The 19,707-nt window shown below is 41.1% G+C and overlaps 1 protein-coding gene across 7 annotated transcripts in view; it reads left to right on the forward strand.

The window, feature by feature from the left end:
* LOC134342810 (extracellular sulfatase Sulf-2-like) overlaps nt 1–19,707 on the forward strand; it is a 352,386-nt gene that overhangs the window by 39,576 nt on the left and 293,103 nt on the right. The window contains exon 1 of one of the 7 annotated variants that reach the window (XM_063041406.1): nt 5,815–5,929. The exons of the other annotated variants lie outside the window; for them this stretch is intronic. The gene's annotated coding sequence lies outside the window, so the exon portion shown is untranslated. Of the gene's footprint in view, nt 1–5,814; nt 5,930–19,707 lie in introns of those variants that run through there. 7 annotated transcript variants of the gene reach the window in all.

Genomic DNA, 19,707 nt, shown 5'->3' on the forward strand with positions numbered 1-19,707 from the left:
AACAATTGAACTAATGACTTTCTAACTGTAAATTACACAATATGCTTTGTATCATTTGTTCCTGCATTTGCCAAGCAAAAACGCACAATTAATTATGGTAGATCATGATGCCTCCTTTGATTTGCCTTTGGGTTAGTTAACCAACATCTTCTTGCATTGTTCCTGTGGTAACTGTTTCTGTTTGGAATTTCTTTGGACAGATTAAACATGTAATAAGATTAATTCAATACCTAGATATTTTATGATTTTTGATTTAGGGCTCTTTATTGCTAATTCAAGTCTTTCATGTTCACTATCTGTACAGAAAATCATATTTTTACCAGGAAAAAGTTACTCTTAAAATTTTATGGAAGTTCTATTTCTATTAACTAATTTATTATACAATTTGCAGGAACAACTAACATTTTCTGTACTGCACTCTTTATAAATTTCCCTCATTTTTCATCAGTTTGACAACGGATCAGATTATGCTTTTAGCAAAGGATGTTACTGTTTCTATTACAATCATCCAAAGTTAATTTTTTTCCCCTTATTTATACTATCAGGACAAATAATTAACTGTATTTTAACATAATTTAATTTGCTTCTGAAGACGAAGATTTAATATCATCAGAGTTTCAATATCTGATCTTGGCAAACATCTGTTGATCACTGTTTCTGCCATTGGACACTGGTTACCTTCAAGAGATCTTTGGGTAAAATGGCGGCGCGAGCATATTCAGCAGCCTCTTGGAGGCCAACCAAAGGTGTATTTTTCTTTGTAAATTTTTTTTTACAATCCAAAGATAATTCTGCTCCAACAGAATTGGGTACTGCAGGGCTGCTTGTTGAATGGAGTAGCTGGACTGTTGTTAGTGACGGAGCCGGTCGAAGGGGTCGGCTGAGGTGTCGAAGGGGTCGGTCGAGATGTCAAAGGGGTCGGCCAAAGTGTCAAAGGAGCCAATCGGGATATTGGAGGAGCCTGTCGGGATATCAGAGGAACTCACTAATGTGTCAGCGGAGCTGGTTGCAGACCATGTTGCTGCCCACTCAGAAGCATCAGAGTTGGTGCAGTATCGTGGGAGATTGTCTCAGATATTTTACTTGCAATCGCAAGACTCTGTTGGAAAGTGATAATGTTAATTGCTACAGCCTGTTATTCCTGTCTGGTGGAGGAACAGTCAACATGGGAGCTGTGTAGCCTCAGTTATAGTGAGAGCTAGGCCTCAAGCCTTGGTTTTGCCTGCTGCTGCAGACCAGGTGAGAGACGCATAAGCGCTACAGTGTGGTTGAGCTTGGTTGGGGCTTGGTCTTGTCCATCGGTGCTGCCCTACTGTGTTCGTGCAGTGGAATGACAAGCTGGATTCCATACATCTGTACACTGCCGGGCGACTGTACCATCGATTGCTGGACATCATCGCTCAGGGTCTTGGATAATATATATACTACTTTTTTCAAGTATATTTGCTTCGTTACTCAATATTTTGAAGTATGTTATCACTATTTTTGAACGTTTGCTTGCTATTTTGAATGTTTTGCACTTTGGCCCCAGAGGAACGCTGTCTCGTCCAGCAGTATCTATGTATGGTTTGAATAGTAATGGAACTTGATTTGATTTAATTACCTGTTGTTCTGTCATATTTTTACAATCTAGTCAAAAGTTGTCAGATGCTTCATTTGCATTTTACCTGCAGTAAGTTTTTCTCTCTTCCTCTGGAATTCAGTTTTCTTTAGACCCTGTTAAAATAAACTTGTTTCAACATTGTAATAATGCCATCTTCAGCAACCTGATTTGAATTTCAGGGATGAAGTTTAGTTCCCTTCTTGAAATGTGAACAATTCTCTCATCTAAGCAAATTCCTGGCAACTCCTCCAAATCTAAAATAACATTTTTGCAAAGTGTATACTCTTTTGCTCAACTAAAGGGCGTTGAACTACAAAGTAATACTATGATCTAAAGTACTAACTGAGTATGTGGATTTCTTTTTAACGTTTGGATTTTCCAGCCAATTATCTAATTCAACTGTGAATGACATCCAATGGGTCTGACTAAGCAAACAAAATGGAATCCTGCCTTATCAGGAATTGGCTATAGTTTACAATTAGTTCTCCTTTCTCTGAAAGTGATTAGATTCAGTTCTTTGGAGGTTCAGGGCCTTGGATGATGTTACTTACCTCCTCTACAGCTTTTTTAAATTATGTAACTATCCCTGGCTAAACATTAGTCATGTTATGAGAGAGGAAATTAGTTATTCAGACAGAATGAATGCTGAACCATTTTGAAATCCTGAAGTGACCCATAATGGACATTATTGAACTGCTGACATTGTTATAGTTTAGAAATCTAATTTATAAATGGCTGGATTTAATATAATTTAATTTTTGCACAATTTGCACCATCCTGACTCATTTTTAGTGGGGAAAATATGCTTTTGATTAATAGTTTATTGTATATTTCAATAACATGACTCAATTCAGAGTTCCATATGAAGGTGAATGATGTTTGTAGTACAATCCAGATATTATATTCCACTTTATTAAAATACTATGTTATCTATATAAATCAGTTTGACTTGTTATCCTTTGTCATAGCTAAACAGATTTAGCGACAAGAAGGTTGCTAGGATTCAGTTGTATAGCTGCAAGTTTAATTTTCCATTTAGCTCAGTTCTTATGCTAAAACATCAAATATCCATTACCAGACACAATTTAAACAGATTGTTGTGAGCATCCACAAACAAAAGAAAATCTGCAAATGCTGGAAATCCAAGCAAAACAAACACTGCGGAGAACTATGTGCTGGACGCGGAGGCTTGTGGGGTGATAGGTGAGGTAAAGAGGAACCCTATCCCCGATAGGGTGGCAGGTGGATGGGGTGAGAGCAGACGTGCGTGAAATGGAAGAGATGCGGTTGAGGGCAGCATTGATGGTGGAGGAAGGGGAGTCGCTTTCTTTGAAAAAGGAGGGCATCTCCTTTGTTCTGGAAAGGAAAGCCTCATCCTGAGAGCAGATGTAGTGGAGATGGAGGAACTGAGAGAAGGGGATGGCATCTTTACAAGTAACAGGGTGGGAAGAGGTATAGTCTAGGTAGCTGTGAGAGTCCATGGGTTTATAATAGACATCAGAAGATAAGCTGTCTCCAGAGATAGAGACAGAGAGATCAAGACTGGGGAGGGAGGAGTCAGAAATGGACCACCCCACCCGCCTCCACGTCTGGCACATAATTCGCAACAACTTCCACCATCTACAGCAGGATCCCACTACCAAGCACATCTTTCCCTTCCTCCCACTTTCTGCTTTCCACAGGGATCGCTCCCCACATGACTCTCTTGTCTATTCATCTGTCCCCACTGATCTCCCTCCTGGCACATCCTTGCAGGCGGAACAAGTGCTACACCTGCCCCTACATCTTCTCCCTCACTACCATCCAGTGCCCTAAACAGTCCTTCCAGTTGTGGCAACACTTCACCTGTGAGTCTGTTCGGATTATATACTGTGTTTGGTGCTCCCAGTGTGGCCTCCACTATATCGGTGAGACCTGATGTAGATTGGGAGACCGCTTCACCAAGCACGAATGCTCCATCCGCCAGAAGAAGTGGGATCTCCCAGTGGCCACTCATTTTAACTCCACGTCCCATTCCCATTCCAAGTTGTCAATCCATGGCCTCCTCCATTGTTGTGATGAGGCCACACTCAGGTTGGAGGAACAACACTTTATATTCCATCTGGGTAGCCTCCAACCTGATGGCATGAACATCGATTTCTTGAAGTTCTTGTAATGCCCTCTCACAGCTTCACCATTTCTCATCCCCTTTTCCCTCTCTCTCTATCTCCTTGCCTGCCCATTGCATTCCTCTGGTGCTCCTCCCCCCTTTTCTTTCTTTCATGGCCTTCTGTCTTCTCCTATTAGATTCCCCCTTCTCCAGCCCTGTATCTTTTTCACCAGTTTACTTCCCAGCTCTTTACTTCAGCCCTCCCCCTCCTAGTTTCACCTATCACCTTGTATTTCTCCCTCCACATTCCTGCTCTAAAAGGATGTCCTCTGGAGCAGGTGTGGTTGACCCACAAGAATTTTACTTCTTCCCTTAAAGTGAGATTGTCATGGTCCAGTCCGTGATGTCCGCACTCCGGTTCATGGTCCAGTTCATCGATCCTTATTCCAGGTTTTCCAGTTTTCCCCTGTCCTGTGTGTGTCTTAATTGAAGCACATGATTCTCATCTTGGGCTGGCTACATAAACAGCTCCTGGGTTCAGCTTCAGTTGCTGGACTGTTCCCTTCTCTGCCCTTCACCTCACCTTCTGCCTGAAGTCTTGCCTGTGACCTCTGCCTGAAGCCTTGGCCTGAAGACTTGCCTGCAATCTCGCCTGTATCACTGTCAAGTTCTACCGTTGGACCAAGACTGGAGCCTTGCTGTGCCTAGATAAGGAACTGTCTTTTGTTGTGTTGGGAACCCTCTTGTGTCCACACCTTCACTAGGTAGGGCTGGCTGTTTGCTGCTACTTTGAGTTGGGAACTGTTTCTGTGTCCATGCCTTCACTAGGTAGGTCCGGCCATTTGCCGCTACCTTGTGTTGAGAACCATCTCTGTGTCCATGCCTTCGCTAGGTAGGTCTGGCTGTTTGCCGCTACCTAGTGTTGGGAACTGTCTTGTCGTGTTCAGCATTCTGTGTATGAGTCCCCGCCCTACGTCCTGTTCCCAAGGAGGGGTCCTGGCTCTGTGTTCCATGTTCCTGTTATCCCTCGACCAAAGCTCTGTGTTCCTGTCTCCCAAGATTACCAAGGCTCTTGTTCTGGAGTTCCCTCGTCCTGTCCAAGCCACGTCCAAGAACCTCGTCCTGTCCATGTGCCTTGTCCTGTGCTGGAGTTCCCTCGTCTTGCCCAGGAGTCTCTCGTTCTGTCCTATAGCCTCGCTTAGTCCTGTCTCCCAAGACCACGTCATGGCTTCGCCTAGTTCCGGAGTCTGAGCCTGAGTCAAAACCCAGATTCTAGTCTAGTCTCTGGCTCAGAGTCCGAACCCAAGCCTTGTCATGTCCTCGCCTCGAGGAACCCAAGCCATGTCCAGACCTGTAGCCATGCCATGTCCTCGCCCGGGGTCCCAGCCTGAGTAAAGGCCCAGGTTCTGGGTCCTTGTCCAGTCTCTGGCTCGGAGTCCAAGCCCAGGCTCCCAGTTCCCAGTTCCTTGTCCTGGTCCCGCTTGCCTAACCAATGTCCTAGCCGAAGTCTGTGTTCTTGTGCCAGCTCCTAGTCTGCATCCAATCACATCCCTAACCCAGCTCTCTAGTCAAGTCCTGTTCCTAGTACTTCAGTGTTTGTGTCTTGCATTTGGGTCCTCTCCCATTGGCCCCTGCCCCATGACAGAGATACATCTCCATCCACGAGTGTTTTCTCTTTCTCGTCCATTGACTCCAAATTTCTGAAGCTTTCTGTGCCACAATTGGACAAATACTGTGTCAGTGTCAAGTGAGATGCTCTCATCCCACCTGTAGAATGATTTGGTCCAAGAGAGTGGTGATATCTGAAGCCAAGTGGTTCCAGCAAAATCTGAAAAGAGCATTGGTGAGCAAGGTAATGCTGAGTGCACTTTGGTACTGTTGATGAAACTTTTCACCAGCCTGAGAGCAGGCTCATCGTGTGGTAATCAACCTGATTGCATTTGTCCCGCTGTTTCTAAACAGACATAGTTGAACAATTTTCCACATTGTTGAATAGTTGCCAGTGTTGTAACTTTCAGCGGAACAGCTTGTCTTGTTCTGGAGCATAGATCTTCAGTACAGCAGCTGGGACGTTTCTGCTCCCACTGCCCTTCCTATATCCAGTACGCTCAGCTGTCTTGTACTTTTGATATATCAAATGGAAAAAATCAAATAGGTTAAAGACCAGCTTCTGTGATTATGGGATCTCTGGAGATAGTTGAGTTGGATCATTGACTTGGAACTTCACTTAATATGCTGTAAGTCTGTTTATAACTGCCAAGCCAATGTATCTGTAAAATGTGTCTAAGCCAAATCATGCTTAACAGCAGACAGAAGTTCAGTGGGGAACTGCTGGCTATCGGCCATTTAATATCCAGGACCTCTCTAACTTTTGTGCTTGTACACTGAACATGAAATTTTGAAAAAAAATCTTGAAGGTCGGATGTTGGTGCACCTGACCTCTTACTCTGTTACTAGAGTCAATGTTAAGTCCGGTATTTGAACAATGACGTCTTGGAGAAAGGAACTTCACATCTGGCCACTCAGATTTATCCTGGCCTTCATCTAAGTGGTGCCAGTGATCCTGGAAAGAGAAACATGCAAGAAAATCTTTAGGAGTTTTATTTATGTCATTTTGTTAATACTTAAATTTCATTTATTAATAGTATAACTTAGAATCTCGTTTGTTATCACTGACGTATGTCTTGAAATTTGTTGTACTGTGGCAGCAGTACAGTGCAATAAAATATTCTAAGTTACAGAAGCAAATATTACTGTAACACCCTCCAATCTGCTAACATAATGGTCTTTCTATAGAAGCAGTGTGTGGGTTATAGTTACAGATAACGGATGCTTTGGAATGTGAGCTGGGTCTTTTGTTCGGCATAAAATGGAGAGAAGACGCTGGTGAGAACTGGTCGTAGGATATGACCTGGTGGGGAGATCATGATTCGATGGAGCCAGGTGGCGAGATCGACTGAGGATTAGTGAATTAAGCTCCAACTGGTGCACATTTGACTGTTTAATTAGAATGGGCCCTTTTCATTTTATCTTTCCTAACCAACCCTTTAGTTAAGATTCATAAATATAATTCCTTTAATCGTATGCAGTGTGCTGTCTGTTGTTGTTTGGCACTGAGTTGTAACAGGGTTGCAAATTACATAACGTCCACACAAACCGGGGTTTGAGGTGGGAGAGCCATTTCAATCTCACAGGTTTGGTGGGACCGGAGTGTGTCTTCCCTAGACTCCCTCAAGGCAAAAGAATAGAATTGAGCCATTCGGCCCATCAATTTTTTTTCCGGCATTCCGTGTGCAGCCAAGGAAACCGGTGGGGTTTCATTACAATAGGCAAATAACAAGGTAGTGGATTTAGGGACTGGTCATAAATCTGATGATGGAGGGGAAGAAACTGCTGTTAAACATAGTGTGTGCCTTCAGTCTCCTGTACCTCCTCCCTGAAGGAAGTAACACAAAGTGTGCATGTCTTGGATGTTGAGGGTCTTCAATGACGGATACTGCTCTCTTGATGCACTGTCTCTTAAGTCCTCAGTGGTGGGAAGGGCTATGTTATGATGGAATTGTACAACCCTATGCAGCCTCTTACGATTTTGTTCACTGGGGGCTCCAAACAAGGCTGTGATGCAGCCAGTCAGAACGCTCTCCACTCTTTATCTATAAAAACTTGCAAGTGTCTTTGGTGACCTACTAAATCTCCTCAAACTCCTAATGAGGTATAGACACTTATGTGCTGCCTTCATGATTGCATCAATGTGTTGGGCCCAGAAAGACCCCCCGAGATGCTGATACCCATAAACTTGAAGCTGCTCTTCCTTTCCACCACTGATCCCTCAGTATGTGCTCTTCTGACTTCCCCTTCACGTGGTCCACCATCATTTCCTTGGTCTCATTGTCATTATTTGTGAAGTTGTTGCTGTGACCAGCTGATCTATCTCACTGTGTATACATCTCCTGATTTCCATTGAAATTCTGCTGACAACAGTGCTGACAGTGTTTGAGTCATGCCTAGTCATTTTGAATGGATGTTCGCCAGTTCCTCTGTCATGTTTGCATCTTGGAATACTGAGGTGCCAGTCCTGCCCTTCTCTCAGCCATGTTTCAGTTATGACTATAAAATCCCAGTCCCCAGACCCAATCTATGCTCTGAGTTCATCTGTTTTACCTGTTAATCATCATGCACTGAAATAAATACAGTTCAACTGGGCATTCCTTTCCCTCTCTGATCTTGATTGGCATCTCCTTAGTACAAAAGGTTTAGATGGGGCAGAGTTTGTTAGATGTGTTTAGGAAGTTCAAGTCAGCTTGAAGACAGGCCATATTGAATCTAATTCTAGGCAATGAGCCTAGTCAGGTGTAGGTCTCTGGTTGGGTGAGTATTTCAGAGACACTGATCACAACTCTGACCTTTACAAGGATAGAAGCCGATGGAATAGGGAAGTATTGTTTTGGGGATGATAAATTATGATGCTATTTGGTGGGAATTTAGGAGCATAAATTGAGATTAAATGTACTCAGGGAAATGCACCATGGAAATGTGAAAGTTTTTTAGGGAGTACTTGCATGGGGTTATGAATAGTTCTGTCCCATTGAGGCAGAAAAAGGATGTAAAATGAAGGAACCATAGTTGACAAGAGAAGTAGAACATCTAGTCAAGAGGAAAAAGGAAGCATACTTATGCTGAAGAATCTAGTCAAGAGGAAAAAGGAAGCATACTTATGCTTTAGGTAACATGGAGTGGGAAAGGATTTTGAGAATAATAAGGCAGTCAGGAATGATCTTACGAATGGACTTAGGAGAGCTAGAAGGGGACATAAAAACACCTTGGCAAGTAGGATTAGAGAAAATCCCAAGATATTCTACATGTATAGCTGAAGTGATGTGAGAGTGACCTATCTGTCACTGAGTTCAGATATGGCCCATGTGGAGAGTGAGAGACACTGAAGCAGGTCGATAGTTCATAGACTTCAATGCGAACAGTGTTAAGGGGAAAAGAAAATAATAAATGCTAGGACAAACAGGGCCATTAACTAAAACTCTCAAATGGAAAACAAAGCCTACACTGTGGCTGAAAAAGAAGAACTAAGAATAAAACGAACATCGCTAGTCTTCAGAGTCAGTTGACACGACAATTCAATTTCTCAGGCAAGATGGAATGTAAGCAGGCAACGAAGCATTGCTGTGTCCAAGTCTCGAATTACTACGATGGAATGAATGGCGTTAAATACTATCACAATGAAATAATAATTAGCTGACACATGCATATCCACAAGCACAATTTCTGTATCTGCTGCACTGCCGAATCCGTGGTTATAACGCTATCAGGGGTAAAAGAGGAAACACATATATCTGGAGTCAGAGGAGGGAATGGAGATCCTTAATGAAGACTCCAGTATTCATCAATAAGAGAGGCCCTCACGAATATGAGGTCAGCATAGAATAGACTAATGTGCTGGAACATGTCGACGTTAAGAAAGGGGATGTGCTGGAACAGTTGAAAAGCATCAGAACAGATGACTCCCTGAGGCTAAATGGGATACACCTCCAGGTTACTACGGGAAGTGATGGATGAGCTTGCTACACCTTTGGTGATGCTCCTTATATTCTCACTCGCCACAGGTGTAGTACCAAAAGAATGGAGGGTGGCAGATGTTCTTCCTTTGTTCATGAAAGGTATAGGGATAAGCATAGGAATTACAGACCAATCGGTCTTACTTCAGTTGTGGGAAAACTATTGAAGAGGATTCTTAGAGACAGGACCATGAGCATTTGGAGAAGCATGGTCTGATAGGAATAATCAGTCTGGCTTTGTGAGGCTTTGTCCTTCACAAGCCTGATTGACTTCTTCAAGGCAGTGACAAAACAAATTGATGAAAGCAGAGTATGAATGTTCTCCATGATGGGCTCATTCAGAAAGTCAGGGCGCATGAGATCCAGAGAATCTTGGCTTTGTGAATTCAGAATTTGCTTGCCCACAGAGGGCAGAGTGTTGTAGAGGATGAAGCGTATTCTGCCTGGATGATCATGACCAGTGCTGTTCTGCAGGGATCTATTCTCAGCCAACTCTCTTTGTGAATTTTATCAATGACTAAGATGAGGAAGTGGAAGGGTGGGTTAGTAAGTTTGCAGATAACATGAAGGGTGGTGGTGTTGTGGAGAATATAGAAGGTTGTTGTAGGTTACAACAAAACATTGACAGGATGCAGAGTTGGGTGGAGAAGCGGTAGATGGAGTTCAAGCAGGAAACATGTGAAGTGATACGCTTTAGATACTCAAATTAGAAGGTAGGACACAGATAATGGCAGGATTCTTGAAAGTGTGGAAGAACTGAGGGATCTTGGGTTCCACCTCCATAGATCCCTCTAAGTTGCGTGCAGGTTGATAGAGTGGTTAAGAAGGTGCATGGTGTGTTGGCCTTCAGTGATCAAGGGTTTGAATACAAGAGCCATGAGGTAATATAGTAACTCTATAAAACCCTGGTTAGACCATACTTAGAATGTTGTGTTCAATTCTGGTCACCTCTTTATAGGAACAATGTGGACACTTTAGAGAGGATGAAGAGAGGATTCACCAGGATGCCGCCTGGATTAGAGATCCCCCTTATGAGGATAGGTTGAGAGAGCTAAGGATTTTCTCTTTGGAGCGAAAGAGGATGAGTGGTGAACTGACAGAAATGTAGCCAGCATCTCTTTTCCTAGGGCAGCAATGGCTAATATGGGAGGTATAATTTTAAGGAGATTGGAGAAAAGTATAGGTGGGATGTCAGAGATAGGTTTTTTACACAGAGAATGGTGAGTGTGTAGAATATATTACCGGGGGTGGTTGTAGAGGCAAGTACATTAGGGACATTTAAGAGATTTAAGTACATGCATGAAAGAAAAATAGGGGGAAAGATTTATATTGTTCTTGGAGTAGGTTAACTGGTTGGTACTACATTGTGGGCAGCGAGGTCTGTGCTGTGTTGTACAGGTATATGTTCTCCATCTATGGTACCCCCCTGTTATTCTGATTACTAAACTTACTCTCACAGACTACTGCTTTATTTGGTGATTTATTCCTGCTCAGTGACCACCCCCCACACCATCTGACAATCTAGGTTAAATACACACATTTAGCACCAGCAGACTTCCCTGCGAGGATATTTGTCCTCGCAGGTTTAAGTGCAACCCATCCATCTTGAATAGGGATGGCTCTACCCCAGAAGAAATCCAATTGGTTCAAAAACCGTAATCCCAGTCTCTGCACCAGCTGCTCAGTCACGAATCTGTCTACTTATGATCTTGCTTGAATGTGACTCCAGTAATAATCCTGGGATCACTTTACTCTCAATGTCCTGCCTCTTAACTTCTTACATGGTCGACAGAAAAATAAAGGGCTTTGTGTGAGGGAAGGGTTAGACTGATCTTGGAATAGGTTAAAGGATTGGCAAAACATCATGGGCTGAAGGGCCTATCCTCCCTCTCTATGTTCTATAACTCCTTATAGTCATTCGGCAGGACCTCATTGTTAGTTTTTGCCACGTCATTTGAACCAATGTGTACCGTGACCTGTGGATGTTTGTCCTCTAGCTCAAGAATTTCCTGCAGCCGCTCAGAGATATCTTTGACCCTGGCACCCAAGAGATGGGACTCCATCCTGGCATCTTTTCTGCAGCCACAAAACTTCGAGTCTGTCCCCCTAATATTAGCCTGTCACTGTCGCCCTGACTGATTCCACCCTTACCCAGTGAGGATCAGAGCCGGTCACAGTGCCAGAGAGCTGACTGCTGCTTCAACAGTCATCCTCGACAGTAGCCAAAGAGGTCTCTCTGTCAAGTTTGATAACACTTTTGTGCAGCATCTTTTGGTGCATTGAAGTTGTAAAATATTATCATTCCTGCAGTAAAACCAATAATACAGCTTCCCTGACCTTCAAGTAGTGGGAATTTTACAATGTTAGCATTAATGTTCTCATTCTCTCAACCACATATACGACAGAATTTTGTATAGTTTTACATTCCATCCTAACACAAAATTAAAACATTGTAGTGAAAGCTAAAAAATGCTATTAGCCCACTTTACTTATGAAAATACGTTCGGACTGGAAATATATCTAGCTCCAGCAAACTTTCCTCCTGTGTATAGTGATAGTATATTTGGCAGGGGAATTGAGGATAAGAATTATATTAGTGGTGACCAAGTTAAACACTGTTATTGAATCATGGGAATGACAGCACAGAAGCAGCCCATTCAGCTTTGGCACTCGTGCCAATTCCCCAACTGGGAATATCTCCTCTCAGTGAATGGAACACTTTCCACTTTTAGCTCAGTGTCAGTAGCCAGCACCTGACACATGCATGGCTGGAAGCAAACTAAAACTGCCTTCTTCCTACTGCATCATTTTTGATGTAACCCCCAACATCTGAAGATCAATTCTTCATTGCAGTATAAATCTCATATGATCATGGTTGCATGTGGCGTTTCAGTCCTGTTGCTTACTAATCTGCATTTTTTAGTCAATAAGCTGTTTGAAATCACTTTGCTTGAGGTACAAATGATCAGCAGAGAGATTTGAATCCTCTCAATCTGAATTTAGCTTCTAGACTATTAATCCGTTAAACCAGGAAAGTACATAACGTTATAACATTAATTTGCTGGCACCAAAATGTTTCAAAGAAACAAACGATTTTATATTACTTTATGCAGAGGAATAGCAGCACTCCTAAATATGTTCTTAAAAAATCAATCAAAATGTGGATTTATGGCTTTGCTTTTCACTTATGAAATTGCATTGAAAAAGAGTTTCATGCAATTGACTGCACAGATTCACCTTGACGTGAACCCACTGTACAAAATGAGACAAGCTGCACCAATTACACTAAATTCTCAATTACACATACAAGCCTCAAGTCGCTCCTGTACTGTGGGGAACTAAATAAATTGTATTATGCAGTGGGTCTGAACTTAGTCCTGGGCCTTGTGGAGGTTCTAGTTAATCAAGGAATATTACTGAAATAAAGCAGAAGCAGGTTGACCCTTACCCCTCTGAAGTCCTTGGCTAATTTGACAGGCTGTATCTACCTGCTTTGTGTACTTTGACAGTAAGTTCCGGTGGGACTTGGATATATAGAGACCTAGAATAAATGGAATTTATATTTGGTTTTGTAGGGATAATAATCTTCTTGCATGGTTGTAGTCCAAAGGCTGGGATTTGCTTTATTTTGCCCCCCTATCATCTTGGTCAGAGTAAGTGTAGTAAGAAGAGATGCTCCAAGGCAGTTACTTATACTTTTCTCATGGATACATCATGCTAGGTATGTACCCAAAGTGCTCAGGTGGCAGCTTTATTGATTGAAATAAGGTGATCTCCTCCTGATCCCCCAAAAGCCCAGTGACCGGGCAACATAATCAGCAGGAATATAGTCCAGGTATTCTCAGACCTTCCACCTGTGCCTTTATGATCATACTTCACACAAATTCAGCAGTGGTTTCTCTTCCAGATGCACCATTGAGTCTGAACCCAGAAGGGATCCAGAATTCATTAGTTTCTTTTCTTCATTTAACACTGGCAACATTATTTGAAAAAAATATATCATTGTAATTGGTATATTATTGCAAGAATTAAGAAAGAACTACTTTATTATGTACACTGTTTTGTTCTTATTGGACTGTACATATGTTGTCTCACAGGGAATGGAGTCTGAAAGAATAAGTGCATTGTAAGGCACGGATCTGAGGCTAGATTACAATTGAAAACATCAAGATGAAACATGTGGGCTCAACTTGCTCATGTGCTATGGTACCAAGCTATTACCCTTCCAGCATTAACCTGTTGTACTATTACTCTGTTTATCCAGCATAATAACTGGCGATAAGCTGCAGGTTATGCAATTTAAGCATAGGGAAACCAATATACAAACTTTGCACCTTTAGCATCAACTTCACCTTCTTTTCAGATTGTATTTTCTACCGAATTAGATATCTTCTGAAATGTCACTCTTTAAGCCCCTGAGCAGAGCTTCTGATAACCAGGGCTGGTAATTTGTCTTGGGTCACTCATGCAGTTTGTGCAAGTGCAGAGTGGTAGTGTGCTATTCTCCCCATTTCTATAATGTGGTCATCATCAATGGAGCGTAAAATCTGGAAAAGAGAAAAACATGAGGCTGTTACTAAATGCCTGGGTTTAGCACACACAACCAAGAATGATATTGTCAATTATTTATTCCCTGCTCATCACTTGCTACCTTTTAACCTCATCCCACCTGCAGCAGAAACATTTCACCCATGCTTTCATTGATTCCATTAACTTGGCTACCTTGCCCTCTACCATCCACAAATTTTGGTTACTTTAGAACAGAGGTTCTCACCCTGGGGTCCATGGACCCCTTGCTGAATGGTATTAGTCTATGGCATAGAAAAAGGTTGGGAACCTCTGTTTTAGAACAATGCTACCTGTAAATTGTAAAACATCAGCATTTCATCATCATTCATAGCTTATAATAGAACCCGATGTCTATGAGAACAAGAATATAGGAATAATCATAGGCCCCTCAGCCCCTTCAAGCCTGCCCATCTTGCATGTGATTTATTGGCTGAGCTAATCCTCAACTCCTCTGCTAGACCACACATAGATTGGCTGATGGATGATAGAAAAATGGAGGGCTATGTAGGTTAAAAAGTTGGCACAATGTTTTGCTGTAATGTTCTATATTCTATGTTCTATCCCCATAGCCTTCAGTTCTTCCCAATCTTTCAAATACTTATCTAGCTTCATTTTAAGTAGTTCTAATAATCTAACCCTTGTGATCTTTCAGGGTAGGGCTTTTCAGAGATCTACTTCCCTCTCCGAGAGGAAATTTTAAATGGCCATTCCTTACATTGAAACTATAGCCTCTTGTTTGACATCAGAAGTGAAGGGATCTCAGTGTTCACCATATCAAGCTCCTTTAAAATCTTACAAGTTTCAATAAGTTCCTCTAAACTCAAAGGATTATAGATGCAATCCCATTAGCCTCTGTTGATAGATCAATCTTTTTCCAGGAATTAGTCTGTTGAGTCTCATTTGGTTTACTTCCAATGCTACTGTACCCCTTCTTTAAGTAAGAGGAACAAAACTGCATGCACTACTCCAAATCCACCCTTCACCAATACACTGTAACACTGTAACTGTAAACTCTACTGTTTTGCAAAAAAGACCAGTGTGCTAATTGCCTTCTCAATTGGTGAACTTGTTTGATAACTTATTGTGATTCATACACAAAGTGTCGAATTCTTATGTTTATAAGTGTAACACTTCTTTGCGTCACATCTTCTTATCTCCCAATTCTTCTGGAAAGTCAGTTCCTTCAGTTTCTTATACTGTAACCTCTCCTGCATCCACTTTCCCTTCATGCCATTAATGCCTGCCATGTCTAGGTGATGCACTTCAGAACTCTGCCACTCCAACTCAAACTTCTCTATTTGGAAGGTCCTTAAATTTTGCATTTACAATTTTTCTGCCATACATCTTAATACACCTTTATATAATTTTACTGCTGCTACAGGATGTTACTGTTTGTATTGTAGCTGTAGTCTGGTATCAAAGTTCTGCTTCTGCCAATCAGTTCCTGTCTAAGACTTTTCAGATGGGTGACATAGCGTGAGCCATAGTTGAACCTACGACTAACTTTGAGAACTGTTCAGTAATCTGCAGAAAACTCTGTTCATCTCCAGTGGCATCACCTACTTCCACAGCTACTATTCCATCTCTCTCCATCTGTAACTCAAAACTGAACTTTGGATGCTGATATTGAACTTCTCGCCAATCTCTGCTGTCTTCCCCACGTCTCCCTGTAGGGGATGACCTCCTGAAGACAAAGTTCCCTTGAAGTGTCCAAAGGTTGAAACTCTAAGCAGTAGAACACTATCATGGGAAATCCCAACAGGGAGCTGGCTAAAGGAAGCACAACAAAAACAATGGCCATAGGGAAGAAAGATAAATGAGTTTGTTTCTAACACTGTCTAAATATTTTACAGCTTCACACTCTAGGCAATGAATAGGCTCTTTCAGAAATATTTCTGCCAATGCTATCAATACTTGCAGCTCGGTGCCAGTTCAAAATGGGTGTTGATAGGCATGAAGACTCACTGCATACTGATAGAGATTAGTGGAAGTGAAGAGCTCTAACCTATAGAAATAAAAACAGCTCACTTCCTTCTTTATAAGATAGCCATCACTAGAATCTGTATGCCACTTGGGCTGGCAACTGAGCATCAGTATTCAGCCACAAGTCTCTCCGTGGTCTATGCATACAGGAATCTCAAGAACTCTGACAGGAAGAGCCTTCCACCTGCTTTGCTGAGATTTCTAGAGTTGCATTTCATAATGCAGGTAGACTGAAGAAATATTTTAATCAAGGTACAATGGACTGATAGTTGGATGAGAAATATATCAAAGCAACTCTTTTTTTTGCATTTAGTTTTTATGATAATTAGCACATGGTGTGGTTTTATAGCAGTTTTAGTTTACATCAATGGATTGACATTCAAGTTGGGAGAATGGTTTCCTGTTATTTCCTGTGGGATTAAGAGTGTGCCAAATAATTTCAAGAAGACAGCTAATGTCAAAGGGACCTTTGTAGTTTTTAGTATAAGGGAACTAAAACTACACAATTAATTCATCCTTGACATCTCTGGTTCCACAAAACCAAAGGACACCACCTGTCTGTGACTTCATCATTGACTTTAAGATCATCAGATAAGGAAGACTGTTACTAACTACATACATTCTATCCTTGACAAGTATGTTCAAGAAGGTTCTACAGGATGCTCCACAGCACCATGATATAGGAGGTTAATAAATGTAGCAAGTTGTGACTTTGAATGAGCTACACTGAGACCGGAGCTGTAAATGGAAATGGTCTTTCTTCAGCACAGGCAGACACTTGGGAGGAAATCCGTTCTTGTCTATGTTACTGACTATCTTGTGTTACACTCTATAGTTTCTGATTATGCCTCCTTCTCCCAAACAGGGCAATCATAGGAGCCACTGAAAAACAAAAAAAAACACGGAGTAGGATGGTCCTTTACTTTGTGCTTCTTTTAATCAGGCAAAGTTGGATTTCTCTGAGCTGTATATGGAATCCTTTATTCTCAGCAAACAGCCTGTCACATGGTGAAAGACTTGAATATCTGGGGGAAGGTTAGGAATTTCAGACTAAAAATATTAAGGGATTTGATTAGAATCCTTGCATAAACTTGCATTATCCTGTACAGGTGGTTAGAGGTAGGATTGTTCTTCCTATCTGTATATCTGATGACTGGGACCCTAATACCAACAAATTTGAAATTGAAAATGCACTGGACAGAGTTAAGGCAGCTACTGTTTTACATTACTGTAAGCTCTTTAATTCATTGCTGACATTAATGAAGAAAGATATACTAAATGTTTCTCAGAGATTAATTACCAGATATCTGCTCAAGATTTGTACTCTATGATCAGAGATGCACAGGGAAATGGATGTGATAATTCCTAGAATGAATTGGATGGTAAGAAGAGAGTGGTGTGGCTTGAAGTAATTTTCACGAACCAAAATCTTGTTTCTCCTGGAGAGGGACTGAGAATTCTTACACTCTGCATCTTTAGTATTCTACTCTCTAATGAGCACAAAAGTCATGCAAGCGGCAAGTAAATGGAAAGGATTTTCACACCCATTAAATGTTTCAGCATATTAAATATATTTTACACCCAATAAAAATGGCTACCAGCTTCCCATTATACTTAATTACTGACAGTGTGAGTGAACATGTGCAGTTCCCAATAATAGTTAAGTTCTGTCAAGTTAAATCTGTTGCTTGTTGCAACCCTGAGATTCTCCGTTCACTAACCTTGGCACTGCCATTGAAGGTGTAGGCTAAGCACTTCAGTTCCTCTGTGCTGAGAAAGGCTCTGATAAACATTTGTGTATTTTTAGAGAGAGACAGTGTGCCTTTGTGTTCTATGGACAGCTGCATTCTTTCATCTGTATTTTACTTGGCAGACTTCAATATAATGATAGTTTCAGGAGAGTCGAAGAAGATGGTTTAAGGTCTTTTTAATTCAAATGCTTTTCAGAAGGGAAAAATGAAATATTTGAACTATGGTTCTAATAAAGCTTATTGTGTTCATTTTATAAACTACCAAAGCAGAAAGTAAATTGGCTATATTATCTTCCTTTAAATGCTCCTTTCCCAGTTATCAAACTATCTGCTGAAGAATATAATAGCTGATGGTTGGACAAATTTGATTTGCATTCATAAAATTGGTCAGTTGACGAATACATCTTCCAAGGAGAGGTGATACTGACAACATAGCTTGATGGAAAATCTTCTAAATATGCTAGGAATTATTTATTTCAATTCTTTTTCAAAAAGATCCACTGCAGGATTTATTTTTAAAAATGGATTGTAAATAAACATTCAACATTAGATCATTCTTTGAAGTGGTCTGGATCTTGAAATATTTCAAAAGAACGGCAAGCATCAGATCTGAAGCCAGCTATGGTATGAGTTAATTTTGTCCTACTGATCTTCTTTGGCGTTACTCCAAACGCTACTCATGATCTTTGTTCACAAAGCAATCTTTTGTGTGATTTCACAATTAGGGCCACATTAAATAGTCACATTTAAACTACCACAAATTTAAAACTTTGCAGACAGATTTAATCTTCACAATTTGTCTCCATTGGTTTAACTTAGATAGAATTAGTAGTCTACAGCAAGAACCTAATTAATATATAATTAATAGAGTCGGTAACATTTTATGCTGCTATTACCAGCCAAAAGAAAGAAGTAATTGGTATCAAAAATCAATCCATAATTAAACATTTGTTTCTCAAACATTATAGTAAAGGAGGCAATTAAACTTTAACTGTTAGTGGAGAGGATATAAAATAACCTTTGGCATGTGAATTAAACATATACAGCATGTATTGTAAATTGTGGATCAATAAGCAACGTAATATTTCCTTTCTCTGCACCTGATTCAGCATATTGTGTGCCAGACAATATCCTTTGAATTTGTTACCTTCAAACTTTATATCATTACCTCTCCACTTCTGTGACTTGAAATCAGTTCTGCTGCCTATATTCAGAAATGCATCGAGACTATCCACTCATCACCCTGGTATTCCCTAATGTGCATTAAATACTAATCCTTGTTGTCAGTCCACTTCTTGGCTGCTTCCCTCCCTGTTTCTGTAAATTTCATAATCCAACAACCCCTGACAACTGTCTTTTAATCCAACTCTAGCCACTGGCCTCTTGCTCCATTTGCTTATTCCATCAATTTGCTGATAAAACTTTGAAAGTGTTTGTAAGTGCAATAATGAGTCAATCCAGGAATATTGTTGGTAGAGGTCAGCAAACGATCCACCATGCAGAGGACAGAACATTAGAGCAAATGATAAATGCATTCAACATGTCCACCAATTTGCAATTCAATGTCTGACTGGAGATCTAGAATAAGATGTCTGACGTGAAGAATAAAACAGAAATCTAACCACTTATTATCTGATTAGAGCAGCATTAGACATAGACCAAAGGAGACGTGATGGTGCAAAGGTACCGTATGGAAACAAGTGTTATCAAGATTGTAGAAAGCAAAGTACTATGAGCATAATTTAGTGTTGCGTCACATAATTAATGTCATGGAGGAAGGTGAATCTCTGGAAAGGATCACTTGAGCCCTCCATGGGTCAAGGTCAATGTTAGCCATGGCTGTTATGTCCAAGCTGATTACATTATCATCAGTTGATTCGTAGGCCAGGGCAATACAATATAGAAAGCAAACTGTTGGCCATGCAACAGGCTTCCCTTTCCATGCAGTTGATGAATTCAAAGGAAAGGCAGAGCCTAATACATTTTGGTACCAGTGACTGTCACAGTTTGGTACAGGAGTTGACTGTCAGCATTGAATTCAATGTAGGACTGCCTTAGGGACTCCAGCTCTGGATTTTTCCATGGGGTTTACTCCTGAACCTTCTCATCAATGGCTGTAACCACAAGGCAGTAGACGTCTGAGAT

Source organism: Mobula hypostoma, chromosome 2 (assembly GCF_963921235.1).
Source record: "Mobula hypostoma chromosome 2, sMobHyp1.1, whole genome shotgun sequence".
In the NCBI taxonomy this organism is placed as follows: Eukaryota; Metazoa; Chordata; class Chondrichthyes; order Myliobatiformes; family Myliobatidae; genus Mobula; species Mobula hypostoma.